General features: G+C 47.2%; 1 pseudogene; it reads right to left on the reverse strand.

Annotated features, from left to right (window-relative positions):
* Nucleotides 1–1,055: 1,055 nt before the first annotated feature.
* Nucleotides 1,056–7,447, reverse strand: LOC149220011 (beta-1,6-galactosyltransferase GALT29A-like; annotated as a pseudogene).
* Between the last annotated feature and the right edge of the window lie 628 nt (nucleotides 7,448–8,075).

Below are 8,075 nucleotides of genomic sequence, written 5' to 3' on the forward strand. Positions count from 1 at the left end.
ATGTAACATGTGGTTTGAGTACCCACAAGCCAAGGACATCTAAGCTATCAAAATCACTAGGGGATTGCACCTAGATTGGACCACACCAAGCCTTAGCATGACTAAATTTTTTCCGAGAGAGTTTCGAACTGATGACCTTTTCACCATGGAGTGTTTTAACAGAACACCCTATTCCTTTTCACTATGGAGTATTTTAATAGAACATTCTATCATTGTCTCTAGGCCAAAGAAAAATTAATTCTTTTAATAATTAATAATAATGATAATTTACAATTCAATTAATTTTTATGATTATTCTTAATTTTGACAATGTAGAATATATGATGATATTCATTAGCAATAATTTAATTTATATGAGAAAGATTTATTTTATATAGCAGCTCTAAATAAATATTTAATTTCCAAAATAATTTTATAATAATAAAAAATTGAAATTTGTTTGAAAAATAATTATATTTTTTTATTTTTAATATTATAGTCAAGAATATTAAATTTAATTAGTTTTTATTTTTATTCCTTTTATATTAAACCTATTATGAATTAAATTCTATAAACATTTACCACCATTTATTCCACTCATCATAAATTCCAATTTTATTAACTTTCGCATTCCATACTTCCAATTTTATTAAATTTTATGTTCCATATACAGTTCCACTAATTTTGAAAGATAGTTCCCAGCATAATCTCGCATGACCCCTGGCCAGGACTATCAATAGAGCAAGATAGAGTCAAAAACGTGTTGATTATCTAAGATTTAGGGTGCTCATTTCGATAGAATTTGTCTAGCTTGCTACCTCCATGCTCTAATTCTCTAACTTTTGCATCGCTATGATGCCTACTAACCCTGCGCTAAAAGCTTCATTTTCCATCATTTCAAAACTCTGTTTATGGCCTTAAATAAATCAATTTTTGTATGTAAACATATTCCTTACAATTGATCATCATGTTTTTCTGTTAATAAGTCTGTAATATGGATGAATACTGCACACTTCGAAAAAATTCAAAAATCCGATGCCAATAGAAAACGAATCGAATCATAGAGAGAAGGAACCTCATAAATAGATTTCCACAAGTGGAAGCTTGATGCCTACCTCGCTTAGGAAAGGTATATCGGGTGACCTATCGGCCAAATCACGATACAGTCGATACTCGGCTTCATAATCATGAAGCATGAGCTCGCTCCTCTGATTTGTATGGTAATGGTGCTTTGCCTCCGCAGACTCACTGAAGCCAAAGAGACTCACCTTCTCACAAATCCCCAATGCAATCATCACGGCGTGCATTCCAGAGGAGTAATGGAACTATGGGGCCTTCGTGTGCCTTGCTCCATTTGTCCGGATGTTTCCCGGTGGTCTCCACAAAAATCTTGAGGAAATAATACTTCACTAATCTGCTGCGCAGGTTGTCGAATCGGGCATCGGTAACGAGCAGGGGTGTCACGCCCCCAGGCCTACGGTAGTCTTCCAACCATGTCCGGCGAGGTGCGGCACCACCGTACACTTTCTTTTTAACAATACTTGTGCACATGGACTACGCCTTTCCACATTAACATACTTAGTTTGTGTTTCGCAGCCAAGTAAAATGCATTAACCTTTATACTTAATGAAGCCCATACACATTCATTATCCAATATGCAATTAACTAGAACAATAACAATTGCACACAAGTATAAAGGGAGGGGCAACTCCCGAACAAGTCTGCCCGATAACAATATATTATGAAAATCTTCAATAATACATCATACAAATGTGCGTGGCAAAATCCAAGGCCAACACTTAGAAATATTTGCAATCAAGGCAAGACATCCTTTACAACCACGTGCCAACCTCACACGGTAGGAGGGTGCTCACTCGAGACACCAGAACTCCTCCAACTCGGTTCTGCACAAAACTACCTTAAAATCACCCTTTGTTTAACCCACGTCAAGCTCCGGTAAAATCTGCGCACTTATTACTTCTGCGCATGAGATGTGCGCACTCTAACTGTGCCCCTTTTTACCCCTGCTCCAATCGTAGAAGAGAGAATGCGTTGATCGAATGATGATCCAAATGAAGCTCTGCGCCATCCATATATACGCTTGCTTGCCATTTGGTGAGGGGGTGTCAAGCCATTAGGCCGACCCCATAAAATAGTTTCATAAGCCCCTGCCTTAACCTTTTGCAAGTCGGCCTTTGCCCATGGGCAAAGCCTCTCCACGCTAGGTATAAAGCTTTGGCCTCTTCACATTATTTCACTAAGTATTTCGCTGCACTTAGTTTAACCATCGCATGCCTTTGTCGCATTTTTCGTCGCAGGTCCGGGTACCGCTGTTCACCACCGCCCGCTCGTCGCACGGGTCGCCCGCCCATCGTGCACGGGTCGCCCACGGGTCGCCCGCCCATCGTGCACGGGTCGCCCACGGGTCGCCCACGGGTTGTCCGCTCATCGTGTATGTCAGCTCGCCGGGTGACCGCACCCGCGCCCGCCTGTTTGTTGAATCGTCAGCTCGCCGGGTGACCGCACCCGCTCGTCGGGTGACCGCGCCCGCGCCCGCCTGTTTGTTGAACCGTCAGCTCGCCGGGTGACCGCACCCGCTCGTCGGGTGACCGCGCCCACTCGCCGGGTGACCACGCCCACTTCCGCTCGCTGTGTAACCGCGCCCGCCCATCGTGCACGGGGCGCCTGCCCATCGTGCAAGGGCACCCGCCCTCCGTGCGTGCCTACCCGGGTCGTGCCCATCGTCCATCTGCGGTGCAAGGAGGTGTTCGCCCGTTGTGTGAAGGGGCACTCGCCTGTCGCGTGCCTGCCCGAGTCACGAGGGCCTTACATCCTCCTCCACCTGAAATCGTTGTCGTCCTCGACAACACACCATCCCGGTAGCTCTCCACCAAGATCGTCATCAACCATGATGTAGACTCCTCCATATAAGGCAAACATCACTGCAACATATATAAAGCTCCATCTCCATCATGCCATCATCAACTATGTGTAAAACTACCCATGCTCAGGTCCATGGAAACCCCATCCATCTGCAGCATGTCATGATGCTTGATGCCAAGCCATCCCTGCACCATCATACCTGCTCAAACATATCTGAGGGCTCACTGCCATGAGTAGCTAACAATGAGCCCCATCTTCTATGTCATCTAAGAAGATGTGGAGGGAGAAGAGCCTGAAGGATCTCCCTCACTAATCAGCTCAATCCATCTATCAGGATCCTCGATCTCCATCCTTTGTAGATATGCCTCCCGATCTTCCTTCTGGATATTCGGCCTCACATATATCTCATCGTCATCGTCATCGTCCTCCACCAGCTCTAGCCTTCTTGACAAGTCCAAGATGCTATCTGAAAGTGATCGGATGACCAATGACTGCTCCACAAGCTTTGCCTCAACAGTAGACAACCGCTTGTTCACCTTCTCTTTATCTTCTACCTGCATTCCTCCTAACTTATGATCAGGTTTTGTCACACCAATGGTTGGAACACCAATGGGTACATCTTCCTTTCCATCATAAATGAAGAGTTTCCTCAAATGTGGTACAACCATAGCCTCAAATTGTTTCATGAACTCCATCCCCAATACAGCTTCATAGCCATCAATCCGAACTATAGTGAAGTCCACCTTTCCGGTCCATTCACCAAGTGTAGTGTCCACTTTTTCAGCTATACCAAGAATTCCCATAGGAGGAGAATTCACTGTCTTCATTTGTGCCTTCACTGGTACAAATTTCAGCCCAATCCTTCTCGCAGTATCTTCAGTCATGAAGTTGTGTGAAGCCCCACTATCCACCATAGTGAGTACATCAGCACCTCCAACCTTCATCTGAACATACTCCAACCTGTTCCTCTCCGGATCTCTTCTAGAAGTCACTTCCGTAGTAGCAGAGGCACCAAGTATCTGCATCATCCCTACAAAAGCATTGTCATCATCATCAGATTGTGCAGCAGCGACCACCTTTGGTTTAGAGGGACAATTCTTCACCACGTGTGGTCCTGCACATATCCAACATTTCAAAGGCTTCTTCACTTTCGGACTATCATCCGATTTTGAAGCATCATCCTTCTTCTTTTCTTTTGGCTTGTCGGACTTCTTTTTCTCATTAGAAGTATCATCGTAGTGGTCCACCAACCTATCAACTACAGCAAAAGCCTCTTCAAGTGTTCTAATCTTCTGCCTCTTCACCTCATTGCGTGCCCAAGGCTTCAACCCAATAATGAAGTTGAACACCTTGTCCCTTTCCGCCATGTCGGGAAGTTCCAGAGCTGCACTCGAAAACTCTCGCTGGTATGCTTGTAGGCTTCCGGTTTGTTTGATGAACTTGATCTTCGTCCTTGCTTCCCACGTTTCATCTTGAGGACTGAAATGGGTCTGCAAAGCCTTCTTCATGTCATCCCACGAAGTGATGTCATCAGCATTGCCATTGATAATCTGATCCACCCTCCTTCGCCACCACATCTTAGCATCCTGTATCAAGAATTGAGCAGCCACCTTGACTTGTGTCTCCCCATCAGGTAGACTCAATCGTTCCAAGTACTGTTCCATGTCCCATAGAAAGTTGCCAAGAGTCTTTGCACTTCTTGTACCATCATAAGATTCTGGTTCTTTGACTTTCACATGAGGCACTCCTCCACCTGAGTTATGTCTCACGACCCTCTTCAATACCGCAATCTCATCTTTGGCCTCATCAAGAGTTTTATTTACTTTGTCAAGAGTTCCCTTCAAGTTCACGATCTTTGCAAGACCCTGATCCCTTGCTTCTTAAACCTCCTTGACCCTTACTTCAAGTTGTGTACACATAAGATCAGTGTACTCATACTGTGCCTTGAGCTCATCATGCTGTGCCCGGAGTTCTTCAAACTCTTCCTTGGCCTTTGAGATGGCTTCTCGCTCCTTAGCAAGCGAGTCCACATCTTGGTTCCAAGAAGTCTCCAAAGTCTCCATTCTTTCAATCACTTTCTCAATGAACCCAAGAGTAGTATCCTTCATTGTGTGACTAGACCCAGCCTGAGAATTAGTTGCCATTTCTAACAACTTCTTGCCCTTCTGCGACCTAGTTTCAACCATTCAACGGCTTCCCCAAGTCACCTGCAATAGAACCAACCCTTGTCTCACTTTGTGTGAAACGGTTTCCTTCACCTGCAAGAACCTTGTCAACTGCCAAACTTCCAAGTGTGTGAGCAACCCTGCTCACCAGCTCTAGACCGAGCTCTGATATGCTTCAACACCTGAACCTTATCCAAACCTTTACGAGCAACCCTGCTCTGATACCACCTGTCACACCCCCAGGCCTACGGTAGTCTTCCAACCGTGTCCGGCGAGGTGCGGCACCACCGTACACTTTCTTTTTAACAATACTTGTGCACATGGACTACGCCTTTCCACATTAACATACTTAGTTTGTGTTTCGCAACCAAGTAAAATGCATTAACCTTTATACTTAATGAAGCCCATACACATTCATTATCCAATATGCAATTAACCAGAACAATAACAATTGCACACAAGTATAAAGGGAGGGGCAACTCCCGAACAAGTCTGCCCGATAACAATATATTATGAAAATCTTCAATAATACATCATACAAGTGTGCCTGGCAAAATCCAAGGCCAACACTTAGAAATATTTACAATCAAGGCAAGACATCCTTTACAACCATGTGCCAACCTCACACGGTAGGAGGGTGCTCACCCGAGACACCAGAACTCCTCCAACTCGGTTCTGCACAAAACTGCCTTAAAATCACCCTTCGTTTAACCCACGTCAAGCTCCGGTAAAATCTGCGCACTTATTACTTCTGCGCATGAGATGTGCGCACTCTAACTGCGCCCCTTTTTACCCCTGCTCCAATCGTAGAAGAGAGAATGCGTTGATCGAATGATGATCCAAATGAAGCTCTGCGCCATCCATATATACGCTTGCTTGCCATTTGGTGAGGGGGTGTCAAGCCATTAGGCCGACCCCATAAAATAGTTTTACAAGCCCCTGCCTTAACCTTTTGCAAGTCGGCCTTTGCCCATGGGCAAAGCCTCTCCACGCTAGGTATAAAGCTTCGGCCTCTTCGCATTATTTCACTAAGTATTTCGCTGCACTTAGTTTAACCGTCGCATGCCTTTGTCGCATTTTTCGTCAGGTCCAGGTACCGCTGTTCACCACTGCCCGCTCGTCGCACGGGCCGCCCGCCCATCGTGCACGGGTCGCCCACGGGTCGCCCGCCCATCGTGCACGGGTCGCCCACGGGTCGCCCGCCCATCGTGCACGGGTCGCCCACGGGTCGTCCGCTCATCGTGTATGTCAGCTCGTCGGGTGACCGCACCTGCGCCCGCCTGTTTGTTGAATCGTCAGCTCGCCGGGTGACCGCACCCACTCGTCGGGTGACCGCGCCTGCGCCCGCCTGTTTTGTTGAACCGTCAGCTCGCCGGGTGACCGCACCCGCTCGTCGGGTGACCGCGCCCGCTCGTCGGGTGACCATGCCCACTTCCGCTCGCCGGGTAACCGCGCCCGCCCATCTTGCACGGGGCGCCTGCCCATTGTGCAAGGGCACCTGCCCTCCGTGCGTGCCTACCCGGGTCGTGCCCACCGTCCATCTGCCGTGCAAGGAGGTGTTCGACCGTTGTGTGAAGGGGCACCCGCCCGTCGCGTGCCTGCCCGAGTCACGAGGGCCTTACAAGGGGGGCCTTGTGGGACGCGTTGCAGCGAACGAAATCCATGAATTGGGCAGGTTGGGAGATGTATATCATAATTGGAATTCCTTCCCCATATGAATGGCAGAAACACCCAACTCTCCTCGCACAGCCATGCAGAATATTGTTGTTGATGAACGCCAGAGTGGTTTTCGAGCCCACTTTTTCTTCGAAACCCCTGGTGGTGTGGGCTTTATTGAGCCGAATTACCATCTCATGGAAATCGATCAGCTGACCCTGGGTTTTCTGCAGAAGGATGCAGCTGTTACCCACCACGGTGCAACTACGGTAGTCTTGTCCGGGTCGGATCTCCAGAGACCTAGTGTCTTTGTAGTGGTGATCCAAGGGTGTTTTCACCAGATCGCCCAGCTCCGTGATGACCCGTGGGTCGAATCGCTTGTTCTGAACCCAAGCCCCTAACACCTAGTGAAATTTGATTGAGTGCGCGTCGCTGCCCATGCTATAGTTCATTAGACTGTTGATTAGCTGGCGTTGCTCCGCCTCGCCTAACTCGATCGCGACGTAGGCTAACAATGTCGTCTAATTAAAGATACCAGCTGTGGGACCGCTATGGCCGGGGCCTGCCAGTAGCTGCTCCCCGTATACGAGGAACGCTGGGACCAATGCCTGGTTCACAATACTATACATAGCCACTCTGTTTATAAAGGCGCTGCTGAACACCAACAGCGGCATTGTGCCCAGAATGGTGAGGATCAGGAATCGCAGTGATTTTGTCATTCGAATATTCATCTCTTTGCTCTAGCCCAATCTTTAATCCACCATAGCACTGCCGCTGCAGCCTCCTCGCCACGGATTCGAAACCAAGCCTCCCCAACCTTGAAGAAGAATGCAATAAAGACGACGACGTCGCCACCATCGTGAGTCCATCGATTTCTTGGACCCCGCCACCAGATAAGTCTCATGATCCCCCATATAACGCCCTTACACCTGCGGTAGTCTTTCAACGGCTTATAGCGAGGTGCGGCACCACCGAACACTTTCTTTTCACCAATACTTATGTTTGTGGACTACATCTAATTCACTTTCTCCTACTTAGTTTGTGTTTCGCAACCAAGTATTATTAATGTGCCTTTATACCAATGAACACCCATACACATTCATTATCAACAACATTATACAAGAGAAATGCACAACAGTATAAAGGGAGGGGCAACTCCCTGCAATATGAGTCTGCCAATATATCAATATATTATATAAACTTCACTTTTACAATGTACAAGCTAAATCTTGGGAAACCCCAAATTTACACTTAGTCAATTTTCACAACTTTGGCAAACTCGGTTGCCCAGCTCGTTGGCACCTCCGCACGGTCGCCATACGACTAACCAAACCTTCGTTCACCCCATCGCACCGTCGTGTCATTTGCCCAACTTGGGCGCGCCTCCAAGTC

Source organism: Pinus tabuliformis, chromosome Q (assembly GCF_031772625.1).
Source record: "Pinus tabuliformis cultivar Carrire ecotype Pingquan chromosome Q, CPIR1, whole genome shotgun sequence".
Classification (NCBI taxonomy): Eukaryota; Viridiplantae; Streptophyta; class Pinopsida; order Pinales; family Pinaceae; genus Pinus; species Pinus tabuliformis.